General features: G+C 38.2%; 1 protein-coding gene and 1 pseudogene across 1 annotated transcript in view; one reads left to right on the top strand and one right to left on the bottom strand.

Annotated features, from left to right (window-relative positions):
* The window catches only part of ZSWIM6 (zinc finger SWIM-type containing 6), a 190,942-nt gene that overhangs the window by 75,318 nt on the left and 98,108 nt on the right, over positions 1-17,516 (top strand). The gene's annotated exons all lie outside the window — the stretch shown is intronic.
* LOC112839487 (large ribosomal subunit protein uL6 pseudogene) lies at positions 8,071-8,643 on the bottom strand (annotated as a pseudogene).

Genomic DNA, 17,516 nt, shown 5'->3' with positions numbered 1-17,516 from the left:
TCAAGGTAAGATTTTCTTGAAACTGGGGATATGGCAAATAGGGTTATAGGAAAATGGAACCAAAGACATTTAGTAACAGAAACAGAGGTGACCCAAATAATAGAAACTGCAATAAAAGTTGAACACTTTATTTCTTGCGTTATACTAATCCCTTTCTCTGTATTATTTTATTCAAGCTTTAATACTCACAATAGGGCTGTGAAATAGATGACATTTGAATCCTCACTTGTAGATGAGGAAACTGGGTTGTGGGGAGGTTATTACTCATTTAAGAAAGTAGAGCTAACACATATAAGTTGGGACTTGAACTCAAGTTTGGATTCAAAGCCCATGCTTTCAATCACTGTTCTCTGTGGCTGGAACAGAACCAACAGTTCTGTATTTCTTGTAGGCTTTTCTGCAGTCATGTAGTACACAGAGAAGTTAATGTGGTGGACCTCAAGTAGGCTTTCGCTTCTTAGTTTAGAAGCCAAAATGTATGAAGTGGAGTCTTTAATGTAGAGGTACTTAGTATGTTATGAAGGGGTTGTTGTTTTAGTGTATTGGCACAGGAGTATTTGGGATAGAAATACTTGCTGATTCCTGTATAAGACTGTTTGTTTTTGCGATGGATGGGAGATGATAACTGGGATTGATTGGCCACATAAAGATTGTGGGCCACATTTCTCTACAACTCACAAAGGTCACGGAGTTAGAAGGTAGTATCAGTAGTCAGTTACCTAAAAGCCAACTTTTGGTACGTGTTGCTGAATGAGCTTGAATTGGTTAATGTATATACTATATTCTACCTCAGAAGGATTAGTTAGGTCTTTAGAACTTGTTCCTCTTCATCCTCCTCTTCCTTCTGTTTTAGACAACTGAGAACTTTAAGGGCAAAAAGCCTTCATAAAAAATTTACCAATGAAAGGTAATGGGAGCTTAAGTTATTCAAGATAAGCTTATCAGGGTTTGGAATACCAGCAGCCTGATTTTACTGTAAAACCAAAAGCACAGATCATAATCTTTGTCTAACCTTCTTACGTGTGGGTTGGGGAGAGAAGTATGCAGATTGTGGGTATCACTGAGGACAGGAAGGGCAGGTAGAAGTGGGCTCTCTGCACATGAGCTTGTAGAACAAAAGGCATTTCTTTGTTGCTCAGTGAGTCCAAATGCTGGGAAGGAATATAGAGAAAGGAAGCAGAAAGGCTTGGTTCTCACAGTGCTGCTCTACTTGGTCATACCTCATGAAGGCCTTCTCAAGATGTGTCAATTCTGGTTACCCTTGGGATTTTCCTACTAGTGAAACTTCTCTTCATATAGCTTCATCTTTTCCCCCAGAAACTATGAGACTTCTTGAAATTTTTAATAATTTTAGAAACTCCAGCAGTAATTTCCAGGAACCACAGCCTCTGATATCATGCTGCTTTTGATCTTTTCTCTTGGGTGTTTATATACCTGTCAGAGCTTATATACTTCTGATTTCCTCCTGGGGGTGTGATAACATACTGTTTCTTTATTCTCTCAGAAGCGATGAGTGACCAGCAGGGTAGGTTTTTTAGCCAGCTGATTAGGACCTCATGCCAATGAGATTAAATCAAGGCTTTCATCCCCATAGGTCCATCCCCATGGGAGTGATTTAGTATAGCTCTGCCACCTCCTTTGGCCTTACATAGCTCAGTAGCCCTAGCCTGCTGCCTTGCCAGCTACCACTCTTGGATTGCAAGACAGAGTTAATTGAAAAGATGGATGGTCAAAAATAAGTAAGTTACTAAAGCTGGAAAAACATAAAGCCCACATGAAAGAACAGAAGTTAAGGGAAGTGAACAGGTGTGGAGGAAATGAATGAGAATGATGGATAGAAAGAGTCAAAGAGATAATGCCTACATTTGGTTGGATTAAGTGAAATTAGGTTGGAACTGCTGTTGTAGAAATGAAAAGCACAAGGAACTTACTGCCTATCTTTGCTAAAGGGTCTTGCTTCGGTATATATTATCTACACTGAACAGGTTTAGAAGATTACTAAACTAAAATTATTCAACTATGCCAACTAAGATTGCTTGAATTCCGTTTCCAAAGTTGATTTTTTTGAGTATATATTGATCCATGTTTGAAAAAAAAGTCTTCACATAGGTAGAAAAGCTGTTTGTTCTTTTCATATGCGTATCTGTCTCAAATATTGTTAGAAGTCACAGTATTTCAGTTTAGAATTGCTGAACCACAGGAGCTGGAAAGCCTGAACAGGCTGTGACTGCAATGTGAGTAGAGTCTGAAAGAAATGAAAAGCAAAAACTCACCAGAAAAGGTCCATGTTAGTATGTGCTTTTCTTAGTGTTCCCGATTGTTAACAGTATAATTAGATCCTTACCTCTTAAGAGTGTACATTTTAATTTGTGCTGTTAGGAAGGATTTTTGTTTTGAAATATTACAAATGAATGTCTTTTTCTTTACTTAAAAACTGGTATACTCAGAATTTTGAACAGTGGGTGGACTATTGATCTGTAAATTTTTGAAGCAGATTGTACATCTCATAGATTTTGCTATTTAAGCAAAATAAGTGACTTTCTTAATAGGAGGCTCTAAGTTCTTGAGTCCAACTGAAAACCATTGAGGATATCACAGAAGAGTTGAGGTTTTGTTTTGTTTTAAAGATATATTTATTTATTTTAGAGAAAGAACGAGCGTGTGCAGGTGGTGGAGAGGGACAAAGGGAGAGGGAAAGAGAGAATCTCAAGCAGTCTCCCTGCTGAGTGCGGAGCCTAACCCCTGGCTTGATCTCGCAACCCAAGATCACGATCTGAGCTGAAACCGAGAGTTGGTCGCTTAACTGACTAAGCTACCCCTGTGCCCCGGAGGAGTTGAGTTTTAAAATCAAAGTTCCTTCGAGGAGATCTAGTCATCCCATCAGTTAAAAAATGAGGTACTGAGGCAATGAGAAATTAAGTGGACAGTAAAGGACAAAAAGTAGTTAAAGAATCATAATGAAGACTCCAGGCCTTGACTTGGATTTCAGTTCTGTTATCAGCATCAGTTAGGTGCTTTGAACATGGATGAAGCTAAAGGAATAAGAAATGACAGGTGCTTTTGTTCACGGGACTCATAAAACCTATCTGGGGTTTTTGCAGGTGTCAATATATTTTTTTTATTTTAAAGATTTTATTTATTTGGGGAAGGGTGGAGAGATTGTGTGAGCAGGGGGAAGAGCAGAGCGGGAGGGAGAAGGAGGGGAAACAGTCTCAAGCAGACTTGTGCTGAGTGCAGAGCCCCATTCAGGGCTTGATCTTAGGACTCTGAGATCGTGACCTGAGCCAAAAACCAAGAGTTGGACACTTAAGTGACTGAGCCACCCAGGTGCCCTGAAAGTATCAATAATTTTAAAACAAAGAATTTGATGCCAAACTAGTCTATTTTATTTAAATGAAACCTTTTAGTACCTAGCTAGATGAATGAGATGGGAAGACAGAAACAAATGTTTCAGAGGGAAGTGTTATGGATGGTGATGGACGTGTGGATGTGATACTTTAGGTACACAGACAAGTGGATGGCTTGTTCTGTAAGATGTTCCTTTAAATTCTTTGGTGTAAAGATACAGCATTATTAGAGAAATAATGCCTGATTTACTCAGATACCTTGCTTTTCATGTCCATCAGCTCCTGTTTATAATTTAGTTGGTGTAGTTTCCATGCAGTGATACGCTCTTTTTTTCCCCAAGAAAGCTATTGTGACGTATAGAATAGAGTTATTTGCCCTTCATAGTTGATGCTATCAACAGTCACTCATTAGATTTGGCTGACCAGAGAGTCTGCAAAGATTGAAAGATTATTCTATGATTATCTTTTGGTCGTATTACTTTCGATGGTATCACATCTATTCTAGTTCCCATGAACCACTGCTGTGCTCTGGGCTTGAGATTTAGTTGATTTTCTTTTTCATGTGTGCTTACATCTACAACATTAAGATGTTAACATTTAGCTTTGCTTCCAATCTTCATGGTCTAGAACTTGAGTTGCCCACTAAGCCACTAATCACACATGGCTAATTAAATTTAAATTAATTAAAGTTAAATACAGTAAAAGTTCAGTTTCTCAGTTATGCATTTCAAGTGCATAGTAACCACAGGTAGCTAGTGGCTACTGTATTGAACAGTTCAGGGGTATAAGAACATTACTGTAGAAAGTTATATTAGCACTGGTCTAGAGTATCATTCATCATCCATACAATGCAAACCTTTAGGAGAGCCCTTTAGGACAGTGGTAGTAAATGGCCACTGCCCCCTGGTTGCATTCATCACAGAAGAGGATTTGCAACAGATAATGGGGATTTTTCCAAGCTGGAGTTAGGTGTGCAGCTGGGTTAGAAGTAGCCATGATTTTATTAATAGATTTTGTTAATAGATTAATAGATTTTATTAATAGGAAATTGCAACCAGAGACCTAAGTTGAAATCCAGCTCTGCTCCTTACTAGCAGTAGGGACTTGGGCCAATCATTTGATGTCTTTGAAATTCAGTTTCTTCACTTGTGAAATGAGGATCTATTTCATAAGATTGTTGAGAGTGTCAAATGCATTGGAAAGTAGATGATAAACTGCAAAGTCTCTGTAAGTGTATGGTATGTACATGCATTAGGAACTACGTGTACCAGCGGTGTTAATTTGCAGTAGTAATCTTTAAGTTCTGTCATCTTGTTTGGAAGGCATCACACTGAACTGATTGATAAAGAACTAGAAAATAACCACACAAACAAGCCAACATGTGCTTTAGAGATCAGAAAACGATCTAAGGACCATGTTAAAGTTGAAATGATACTAGTGCCCTAGCTTCTTAACAGCGTATCTAAAAGTTCTAACAAACATTTCACTTGCTTCTGGACCAGTAAGTGACTCATTTAACATCACATGGGAAGAAAGATCACTTACAATAAGGTTTTTAGATGTTCTCTATACAGAAGTTTCTAGTGTTTTTACCAAGCTACATCATTTTTCTGATCTCACAGGGAGTTGGTGCACAGCATTAGTCATTATCCTTGTTATATAGCATGTCAGACAAGTTGCAGCAGTGGAATGGGGGCTGCTGGCATGTGGAGTGGGTAGTGTGTGGGGAGTTGTTCTTTGGATCAGTCTGACTTGGTCACTCATTATTAAGAAGCAATTACAGAGGTTGCATTTGTGCTAGTTTCTTATCTTAGAACTGGAGAAATGAAGTACATGAGGCAACCTTCTGTTAGTGAAGAATACACATAAAATCTTCAGGAAGTGATACTGCTCCAAATCAGATGGCACCACCCAGATGGTAAGTTTCACTTTGTTTATTCCAACCCTACATTCCACTGTCATTTGGATGGTTATCTATGCATTCAGCACTGCACAAATTATACAAGCCAATGAATGAGCCTTCTGCCCAGAATCATAAATTGAAAACAAGAATGTTAGAAACCAAAAAACATCTTATGTTTAAAAGTTCAGCTTTTTGTTTTTATAAAATTTTATCCTAGTCTAATACTGAATGTTGACCCTAGCGGACAACATTTTATCCTCAAAAGCCCCCTCCTCCATGAACCTTTACTCCCCTCCCCACCCCCACTCCCTGTCCCCCACAAATGAACTGCCCATTCTCTGTTTTTTTTAAACTTTGCTTATGCCTTTGTTATTACTAGCCCTTTCTTCCTCCATTACTTCCTTCCTTTGGTGATGACAAGTTTTGAAGTAGGCAGGGTGCTTATGGTTGTTACCTCAAGAATCTAGTTTTTGAAGGGCAAGGACTGTCTTGAGAACAAGGAAGTAAAGTTTGCTGTGCAGGCTCTGATGGCAGACAAAGGATTGAGGGTGCAAATTAGAAGGAGATGGACTTGAATATAAGGAGTATCTTTCTCCATCTTTCTGAAAATAAACTGCTTACGTGTTTGAGCTGAGGCTAGGTAACTATCAGGCATGAAGATATAGGGCAGAAGGCTTGATTAGGTCTCTTTTTTGGTAATTACTAGTTTGGAGAGAATTAGGATTATATATATTGGGAACTTGAGGGCAAACCTAAGGGAGAAAGTCAAGATGTGGAGCATATCTCCCGAGGTGGGGGACAGAGAGAGAGCCAGGGCTTAGACCCAGGCCTTGCCCAGAGACAGCAGATGCTGATGGGGGCTCTTGACTTTCTCTTCAGACACTTCAAGGTCCATTTTCATTCACTGCCTCTAATCTTGAGCTTTATCCTAGCTATTTTTCAGGGTCCTGGGAGTGGGCTTCACTTTTGGATTTGTCCTGGCTCTGGTGCCAGTAGGCTATCCATGCTATGGGATCACTCTTGTTGGGGAGATAGTATAACATCGTGGTTTATGAGTATGGATCCTGGAGTCATAAGATTGAATCTTGACTCTTCTGTGCAACTTTCAGCAAGTTAATTCTTTTTTGTGCCACAGTTTTCTCATCTGTAACTATAAAGGAATATCTGGGAATGATACCATATTTTATCAACACTCACACCATTGTAAGAAGCACCATTGCTTTACTCTAAGAAAAATACACTGCCCATTTAATTATGACACATCGCATTTCAGGGAGGTTAAAATAGAGAAAAACCTACCTCTTAGGATTGTGGTGAGGAGTAAGTTGGTATTTGCAAAGCACTTAACAGTAGTATCTAATACAAAGTAAGTGTTCCAGGTGTTAGCTGTTGTCTACTGTTGAACCTGTTCTATTTAGAGAAGTTAATTTAGTCATCTAGTCAGTGTTTATGAAGCACTGTGCTTGGAAGACACTGCAGCTCTAGACCACAATCCTTGCTCTTAGGAACCTTATATTCTAGTTTTGGAGAAACTCACAGAAAGAGAGGAATCCTCATACAGCCCAAAAATATGGACGTAATTCTTTGGGAGCAGAGTATAGCGTATAAGACTAACTTTGCCGGCAGAGTCAAGAAAGGCTTCATAGAGTCAGTGGCATTTAAGCTTAATCAGGAAGCATAACAAAAGGGCTCACCGGAAAGAGGGGGCCAACAGAGAAGGACGGTGCACGCAGAGGGAATAGCTTGTGTAAAGGCATAGGGCTTAGAGTCAGCGTGACTGCAAAGTTGAGGGTGTGTGTGTGTATGGGGGTGGTGGTGGCAGCAGGTAAATATCAAGAGGTCAGCTCCCCCAGATTGCGAAGGGTCTTGTGTGCCAAGCTAGGGAGTCTGAACTTTACATTCTGTCCGGTAGCAAATGGGTGGATAACTGGAGGTTTTAAGCAGTGGAGTGATGTGAGCAGAATAGCTTTTTTCCCCTTCTGTATTGTTACTGCACATTCATACCTTGTCGAAGCAGGATCTGCTCTTTTACACTCAGCCGTGGAAGTGTGGAGGCTGCTTTTAAACCGTTCTTTGATACAGGTATCCCTTCTCCGTTACAGTGAGGAAAGCTATTGTTTGCTTTCCAAGGCTATAAAATGATTATATAATGAAGCCTCTTTCTCATACTATTTAAATATAAGCACTGTATTTACGAGATTAGGTGGCAGAACACTAGAGTGATACATATACACTTTTTATATTTAAAATTTAAAAATATGATAATTTCAAAACTGCAGAGAAGTTGTACAGATAGTAAAGGCTACTTGTAAACTTTTTGCCTCTATTCACTTAGCATTTTAGCCTATTTATCATTGAGCTCTTTTACTTTCTATACACACACAGTTTTTTTCTGAACCCTTTGAGAATGAGTTTCATGGAGATATTTTCTTATGAAACCACTAGAGAGTACAGTGGTCATCTGTAAATTTAACACTGATGAAACTTTTAAAACTAATTTACTCTTTATATTCCAGTTTTTTCAGTTGGTCCAATAATGTTCTGTATAGGTTGTTCCCTCTCCCCCCCCCTTTTCAGTAACAAGACCCAGTCTGGAATCAGGTGTTGCATTTAGTTCTCTCTCTTTAGCCTCATTTAATCTGGGATATTTCCAAAGACTTTATCTTTTATGACAGTTGACATTTTTAAAGAATAGAATCTTCCCTTTCTTTTTTTTTTTTTCCAAACCAGTATAGCTTTTATTGCATCTTTAAAATATCACAAATAAGTCTGAAAAATCATCTGGCATCTTGCTGTTTCTGTAGATGGACAACTCAGATCTTATTCATCAGCCTGCTGAACTGTTCCTTTTTCAGAAACGTAGATGCCATCCAAAAATTTTCTGATGTCCTTGTTTTTAACAGTTGTGACTTCCTGAATCAAAGCAGCTGAGTTTGATACAGGTTCAATGTCATTTCCTTTAAGAATTAACTCATCTTTTTGGGCTTGAGATACAGAACAAGCAATACCTGGCCTCATCCAAACCCTGCGGATGTATTTCTCACCCAAGAAATGTCGGATTTCAACAAGAGAACCATTCTCCTGAACAACAACGTTGATGGGGAAGTGAGCATACACAGACCTCATCTTGTAACGGAAGCCCAGTGTAATGCCCTTGATCATGTACTGTACGTGACTACAGATAGCCAGCTCTTTTCTATTTCCCCACCATTTGTCAACTCGGAGCCTCTTCTTTTTCTTTCCAAGAAGACTGAGTTCTACATTGATGTGATTGAAGTCCCTTCGCAGGGCTCCTCTGGGTCCCTTCACAATAACTGTGTGTCTCTTCAGAGTGATGTCAACATTTTCTGGAATGTCGACAGTCTGATTGCTGAGAATGGTCTTCATTCTCGCAGGAGATGCGGCAAAGATTCCCTCTCTTTCTAATGGGATGTTTCTTACTTAGTTTTCTCATGATGTGATTCAGGTTAGGTATTCCCTGCCAGAATGCTACGTAAGTAATGTGTTCTCAAGGATGCGTATCACATCTGGAGGCACATGAAATCCACTGCCTCTCATTGGTGCTTTTGACCGTGATAATTACTTGGTCAAGGGTTTTCCAGTTTCTTCACTATATAGTTACTATATTTCCTAATGAGCATTCTGTGGGGAGTATGAACATATTCTGCTCCTCATCAAAATTTCCCCTAGACTTGGCATCGACAGGTGATTCATGTTTGAACTAGTCTTCCTTATAATAGTTGCAAAATGTTTCAGTTATCTCTCTATATTTTTTAAGTTTGGTGTTTTTTATAAAAATTCTAGTGCATGTGTTTCTTTTTTAGTAGTAATCAAACAGCTATTTTAATAAAATTCTTATCTTACCTTGTTAAACATCTTACATTTACAATGATTCTTTCTGACCCAGTTAATAAAAATGGGATTTTGGTGCTCTTGGCTGGCTCAGTCGGTAGAGCATGCAATTCTTGATCTCAGGGTCATAAATTCAAGTCCCACGGTGGGCCTTCAACTCACTTTAAAAAACAAAACCCAAACAGGATTTTATTGTCCAGTCCACCACGTCTGTCATGTTGAGAAATCCTTTCCAGTACTGAAGAGGGCCTCCTTAGTTCCTTTGTACCTTGATCATGGCTCCTGGACAGGTTAGGGAGGAGCTTGGTAGATTTTAATATTATCATTGGAGGGGACTGGGACCATAGGAGAGTTACGTTTATAATGGGCAGTACCTAGAGGGGCTCTAACTTATATAGGACTTCCTTAATCTGTTAATTTATTAGTGTTCTAGGCATTTTCCTGAGCAAGCCACCATTTTGGTGATTCTCTTAGGCTACTTTATTTTCAAAATTACAGGGATGCCAGAAATACATCAAGGGATGTAGAACATAGTCATAGTTCATTAAATGTCTTCATATTGTTGTAACCTCTTCTGCTCCAGCTTTTACGTGTTGGTTTTTGTTTAAAATGGGCTTCACATGTTTGCTTTCTGGGTAGCTGTGTGCTTTTTAATGACTGTGGCCTGTGCCTCTCACTGTCGCTGACTGTGTTACTAGTCACAAGGAGGGGAAGATGAAATACTGTGAAGGATTTACTACAGGTCCATTGCTACCATTATAAAACCAATTCTCAGTAATTTAGAGAAAAAGTTACTTCATTCCTTGGGTTTGTTACATCTTTATCACTTTGTGTTTTGAGATGGCAGGGAAGATCAACCTCAGTTAAAAACAATTTGTTTGTGGCTAGAGGGACAGTGAGGTGTTGCTGCTCATTTGAGGTGCAGATTCTGAGACATTTAGTGAGTGCCTACTTTGTAAGAAGCACTGCTGATGTGAGTTAGAGAGTGATGATGTGCTTCTTGACTTAATCAGGTGGCATGATTACTTTTTTTTTTTTAACTGGACAGATAATCTCTTTAGTTGCTGGTTGGTATTTTTTATTATTTTATTTTATTTTTTTCATCATGATAAATGTACTGTTTAATCCCCCTTCACCTATTTCAACCTTCCCACCATTCACCTTCCCTCTGGTAACCATCAGTGTGTTCTCTGTAGTTAAGAATCTGTTTCTAAGTTTGTATCTCTCTTTCTTTTTTCCCCTTTGCTCATTTGTTTTTCTTAAATTCCAGAAATGAGTAAGATCATATGGTATTTGTTTTTCTCTGACTTATTTTAATTAGCATTATATGCTCTAGCTCTGTCCATGTTGTTGTGAATGGCAAGATTTCATTCTTTTTTATGGCTGAATAATATTCCATTTTATATATTCATACATATATTTGTGTGTACACACACAAACACACACACACACACATCTTTATTCCATTCATCTATCAGTGGATACTTGGGCTGCTTCCATAGTTTGGCTATTGTAAATGATGCTGCAATAAACATTAGGGGTATCTTGCTTTTTAAGTGAAATTTACTTAAAAAAGCAAATCTTGAAGTAAACAGTTGAACTGATAAGCTGATTTTGATTGGAAATGTGTACATTGACATGGTTAATTATTAATATATATCACAGTTGTCTTGTTTCACATGACTATGTTGTAATAATTTTTTATGTGGGGATCTAATGGAGGAAAATTTTAGATTTCTTGATATATTAGTTAATGACAATGTTTATAAAGTGGATGAGGTAGAAAATGTAAAGATGAAGGAGAGTGGAAGAGAGATGGGGTCACAATCCGAGGCTCTCGATTTTCCTATAGAATATAGTTACAATTCTAGCATAGCATATAAAGTTAGTCTGAGCATAGGGAATGCAGTGCTCCTACCTGTGTTTTAGATTGGTAGTCTAGATTGCAGTGGCAAGATGGCGGAGACAGGCAGGGTGAGCTCATCCATTAAGGTTAGAGGTAAAGTCTGATTTAGAAGGGCTTTGGGAATGAAGGTGAGGCAATACATACGAGGGAGAATGTAGAGGAAAGCATTTACAAGATCCGCTGTGACCAACATAGTTGAAATGAAGGAGTCTAACATGGCCTGGAAGTGGTACTGCTTTTGACAGGAGATAAATAAGGTACAGGTGGATATAAATATGTATTGTACTTACGGAGATAGCTAGCAAACACTTGGGCAGGGAGGACTGGTCATCAGAAGAAAACAGGTGAAGATACAGACTTGGGAGCTTGCTGTGTGTGTGTGTGTGTGTGTGTGTGTGTGTGTGTGTGTGTGTGTGTATCTGTTGTGTGTGTATTTGGTGTGTTCTGCAGTACAAAGTGTGGGAATGGATGTTGTTCAGAAAGAGGAAGCCTTATCCATGTTAAGGCCGGAGGACAATCCAAGGACAGAGCCACTCCATTGCTCAGCTCCAGTGGGTAGCAGTTCACATTGCCATTTGTGTGATTGGCATCCCCAGGACTTGTGCAGTGGGGCAGATCTATATAAAGGGCATATCTCTGTGCATGATCTTTTACAGTAAGGGCAGATATGAAGTTTGAGTCTCCTACTCAGACTCAGGCTCATTTAGATCCATGAATGATAAGTGAAAGGTACTGAGAAAAGAGGTGTTTTGAAAGGTTGATGGAGAGTGATGCCAGTTAACTTGCCAGAAACCAAGTTAAAGGGTTTTATGGAGTAGTGTCAGATGTTGTAGAGAGGTCAAAGAGAATGAGGCCTGAGAAGGCCTTTGTGCTTTTCATTTATGAGATTATTAATTACCTTTAAAGGAACCCCTGACCATGGGATGTTTGTAATGGAAGCCAGATTGCAAGGGGTTAAAGAGTGAGAAGAGGAGAGGTTGGAAGCTCCTTGAGGAAGCAACATCATTGTGACTTGATTTTATGAACTATATAACATCATAGAATATTTCTAGATGAGGTAATTTTTAAAAATAAATTTGCAGGGCACCTGGGTGGCTCAGTTGGTTGGGCATCTGCCTTTGGCTCGAGTCATGATCCCATGGTCCTGGCATCAGGCCCCACATTGGGCTCCCTGCTCAGCGGGGAGCCTGCTTCTTCTCCCTCCCTCTGCCTGTCACTCCCCCTGCTTGTGCGCTCTGTTAGATAACTAAATAAAATCTTAAAAAATAAATAAATAAATTTGCATTTTAGGGGCGCCTGGGTGGCTCAGGTGGTTAAGCATCTGCCTTCGGCTCACATAATCATCCCAGAGTTCTGGGATCAAGCCTCATGTGGGGCTCCCTGCTCAGCGGGGAGCCTGCTTGTCCCTTTTCCTCTGTACCTCCCCTGCTTGTGTGCTCACTGTCTCTCAGATAATAAAATGTTAAAAAAAATCAAAATAAATTTGCATTTTAGAGATTTTGAATTGTCATAGTAATGTTTTTGTAGTTTTCCTTATACTTTAAATTTTTTCTTAAAATTTTCTTACAATACTTAGGGAATTAGTAAGATTCTCAAATTTTATTTTCTATATTGTTTATATTATCTCGTATTAAATCATACTAATTTAAAATATTACATTTCCCATAATATTCTAAAAGGTAGCTTGTGGTATTCTCAGTATACATCTATAGAAAATGAATCACTTTTGTAAAACTGTATAGTGAATTTTTCAGACTTTACATCCCTTGATCTTTCCAATGGAACCAAAGTATTTTCTGATCTTGAATGCATATTTATGCAGTTGAAGGTTGTAGTTAGTGATGACAGCTTACATTTCAAATATATATGAATATAGATTTGTGTTGGGAAAATAATACAGGAACTTTAGGAAAAAGCTGTTGTTTGAACCAAGATAGTACTAAGTAAGTTGGGAGTTTATCCTGTACAGTCAATACTGGTGTTGGGGCAAAGGGTTATGAGCGAAGGGTTAAGAGGGAAGAATCTTATGATCTGCTAATGATAATTAGCATCTTATGATAATTAGTGATTTTTTTCTCCTGTATTGCTTAAACATTTGACAATTGCAGCTACCTTCTTAATTCTGTTAAAGAATGAGACTTAATTAAGAGCACGTGTGTTGACGTGGATATAAAATCAATGCTCAGTTTGCCTGGGAAAAGTTTTGGGTTTCCTTTTTCTGTTTTTGTTACTGGTTTTTAGTCTTTTTGGAGACTTGGCTAAGTCTGTAGTGGGTTTTTCTCCTTCCCTTTTGTGTGTGTGTGTGTGTGTGTGTGTGTGAACTGCATTAGCCATTCACAGAACAGAAGCAAATAGCCATTTTTAAAATTCATGTCTTCAAATGTTAATTTGATGCTTTGAGGCATAAATGACCTTTCTAGCCAGCCCAGACTTGTCAAACAAAGGAATGATAGGAACAAGCTGCTGTTTGTTCTAATACAACAGGCTGTTTTTCACAGAGAATTTCAAAACAATTTTGCTTCCCTCTTCTCTAAAACATGAAACTTCAGCCTGTGCTAGGTTTGAATTTAGAAAGAATTGTGTACATACAAGTGGTTAAATGGAATCCCAATCACCTGTGCAAAATGAACCCCAGTTTATAGAATATACAGATGTGTGTAGGAAGTGCTTGCTTAGCTTTTCTCAGCCCAGTGTTGGGCTCAAATATAGTTGAATCACTGGGTTCATAGAGTGTGGGAAGCGAGAAAGAAAAAAAGACCAAAAACAGTAGATTAGCTTTTCTGTTATTCTTGTTGCAAATTACTTGAAATGAGTGAAGTGAACTGAGGCAGTGTTGTGGAGTGACTGCTGCACTTGGTACCTAAGGACTTTGGTTTTTATCACAGCAGGCTAGCTACTAGCCTTGGACCATGATGTGTCATCTAACCTCCATGAGTTTCTTGATCTGTCAAATGGAAATAATACTGCTTGTTCTAGTCTACTAACAACTCCATAAGGATGTTTGTTGAGAGGTACCTATGATACGGATGTGGAAGTGTAAACCTGTTGTGCATTTGTCTCAAAAATTGTGACATTAATTTATCCCCAATTTGTTGTACATGTTGTCCACTGATACCAACTCTTCGTTTCCGGTTATGTTATGAAGTAGATAAAAATTGTGAGTTTTAGTTTTTCATTGGGTTCTCATGTTCTGAAATAAATGACCAGTAATCAGGAAGCCAACAAAACAAAAAACAGTCTACCTGTAAATACAAACCACCCCGTCTGTATGCTTACTCCCGAATAGTTTAGTATCCACTTATTTCCTTTGAAAGTTTCATACTCCACATAGAAGACTGGAACACATGCTTTGTTTTGGTGGATTGTTAGTTTGATTTTTCCTCTTAGGTATCATGAAGAGGCAATAAATAAAGGAAATAGTTCATTTGTTGTCGAAGCATTTTTTTGTCATTAACCCAAATAAGCTTAAAATAGTCACCATTATGTCCTGAAAATTTGTTCTTAAGTTCTAATTGCTAGTACTATAATAACAACAGAAGATTTCCATCAAGTACATTTGTCTTCTTGCCTTTCATTCCTGTCTAAGCAAGGCATAGAACATTTCTGCATTAATTTATATTTGGGGATCAGTTTAGATTCTTAGGGGTAAGAAAATCATTTGGAAGTTTGACAGTTCTAGTTAGGAAAAGACTTTCTATTTACATGAAAGCATGCAGTGCGGCATCTAGTTATGTTATACTAGAAAAGGGAACACGAGGATCTGTGTGGAAGCTAAGAAATTAACTTTGGATCTAAAGTAATAGCTTAACCTCTTGACCAGGATAATAGGATTTGTTTGTAGACTTAGTTTTACCATTTATTTATGGGAGGGGTTGGGAGACAAGTGAAAAGGAAGGGAAGGGTTTATGAAATCAAATTCTTATAAATTTCACAGGATACTTGAAGCTTTTACCACAGTTAGGAAACAAATACAAGTCAGGTTTTATAATTTATGATGAGCTGTTACATTTTATGGAAATGCTGTGCTCTTAAAAATAATTTTAACCTGCATTTAGTATATGGTATTTTCCCTTAACATAGTTCTATTTCTAGGACCCCCAGTGTTCAGTTGGAGCAATTTTGTGAAAAGACCCTTGTACTGGGAACCAGAAGATACCCATGTCTGGACCAAGTCCAGCTACTAACTAGTTGTTTGACCTTGGGTAATTCACTTGATTTCCGTGGACCTCCTGTCATTTGATAAATGATAGAAAATATAAATAATTAAGATGTCTCATAATACCACTTAAAATCTTACTATTTTTGTTTTTGGGGAATGTTAATTAAAACCAGTAATGGAACTTAATTTTAGGTATAAATTCAAAATACTGTTATTTGTTTTTCCCTTGAAGAGTTTTCATTTAGCCAAATGGATTGATTTAAAGTTTTTGACCACAGCTGCTACAGAAATGTGTGCACAGCTACTGTTTTGGTAAACACAGACTAGTAACCAGATGGTAGTAATACTTTATAAAAAGTTAGGCTATATGGGCTGGGAACCATCCAAATGAAATTTTCAGTGTTTTGCCTAGGTACATTGGATTTAGTACACATTAAATGAGTTTCAGTGTGTTTTATTACTGCAGTGGCTAGAAAGAACAAATAGAGTATTATGTGGAATACAAATAATGCTTATTAAGCTTGCAGTTGATTCCTTCTGATAGATGTTCCAAATTGCTGTCAGACTATATTTACTTACTTATAAACAGATGTGCTTTTGCTTTAAATCAGGATAACTATTGCAGACCTAGTTATGCATATTTTAAACAACTGTTAAGGATTACATTTTAAAATCATTGTTGATTAAATAAGAGGCTGATTTATTATATTTTCTAAGGTTGTTGGTTTGTGGTGGTTTTAGATGACAAAGAAGTTAATTTTGATTTTGAAATGCTGATTAAAGATGGGATATCATCAACTAAAAATTATTTTCTGGCCTGCAGTCGATAATGTATATCTAAGATGAATAATTAATTATCATATTAAAAAAGCTTTAGTCACTATTTAATTATCACCAAATGAGATGTTGGTAGCAATTTAGACATCACCTGACCAGTGTTTTAACTAAACAATACAGTGGTACTAATCTTAATCTTGAATTTTACAGATTGATAGTGTTGGAGAGTATTTTCTCCAATTTTAGTTTTTCTTCCTTACATGTATGTTGTTGTTAGGGTTTATTTGTTAAAATCTTTGCTAGGTAGGGGCCATACTATTCGTTTAATATATAAAGCTTCTTTAGCCTCAGATCATGACGTTAGTCAGACTGTGAACTAGCTTATTCTTGCAAGTCTTGGTCACCCTCAACTCTTTTCTGGTTTGATGATTGGTTCTACTTCCATGGGTTTGTATGACAGGTCCTACTAATTCCAGATTACTTTTTTTTCCACCATTCATGCCCACATGCATTTACAGCAAATATTTATTGAGTCATCATTATCAAGTGTTAGGCATTATTCTGGGACAAATAGGTGACCCTAGTTCTTTGGAGTTCTCCTCCTAGTGGGAAGATAAATGTTAACTATATAACAGATGTAAAATTGTGGTTGTGATAAAGTACCCAAACATAGAGGCCCCTTAATGGTTTCTGCTCCTCAGAAATAGGACTAGTTCTGTTTATGATAATATAAAAACAGTGTAACTGGCCTATCTTCCCAGGTTGTAATGATTTTCAACCTGAAATAATCTTGATGGTTTTATTTTTTTATTATTTTTTTTATTATTTTTTTTTTTTAAGATTTTATTTATTTATTTGAGAAGGAGAGAATGATAGACAGAGAGCACAAGAGGGAAGAGGGTCAGAGGGAGAAGCAGACTCCCCGCCGAGCAGGGAGCCCGATGCGGGACTCGATCCCGGGACTCCAGGATCATGACCTGAGCCGAAGGCAGTCGCTTAACCAACTGAGCCACCCAGGCGCCCGATGGTTTTATTTTTTTAAAATTTTATTTATTTGAGAAAGAGAGAGTGAGAACGAGCGGGGTGAGGGGCGGAGGGAGAAGCAGACTCCCCATTGAGCAAGGAGCCCGATGTGGGACTTGATCCCAGTACCCTGGGATCATGACCAGAGCCGAAGGCAGACACTTAATCTACTGAGCCACCCAGGTGCCCAATCTTGATGGTTTCAATTACATCAGCCTGCTCTCACTTCTACTGCCTATCATCTAATTTGTGTTTTGCCAGTTTACCAGAAACCATTCTTAGATCTTGTCCTGCCTACTTCTTCTAGCTGAGAGGAGGTGAAGGCTAAGAGTATGAACATCTGCGTCAAATTGCAGACACTCCCCAAGTACATTGGCTGCCATAGAGCTACACTAAAACCAAGCAAAAAAGACACTACAACATAAGGGAAGTAGAGGCTGTAGGGTTGCTTCAACAGCCACAAGCCTGCTTGGGAGCTTGTAAAAGATACTGTGGGGTGAATGGTAATGGATGTGCAGTGGTAGATTTATTTTTTGGATTGCTGGAACC

Source organism: Callorhinus ursinus, unplaced genomic scaffold, assembly GCF_003265705.2.
Source record: "Callorhinus ursinus isolate GAN/ISIS: 27379988/994484 unplaced genomic scaffold, GSC_fseal_2.0 scaffold23, whole genome shotgun sequence".
In the NCBI taxonomy this organism is placed as follows: domain Eukaryota; kingdom Metazoa; phylum Chordata; class Mammalia; order Carnivora; family Otariidae; genus Callorhinus; species Callorhinus ursinus.
Note: the sequence above shows the minus strand (reverse complement) of the source record. Positions and strands in the feature narration are given on the sequence as shown.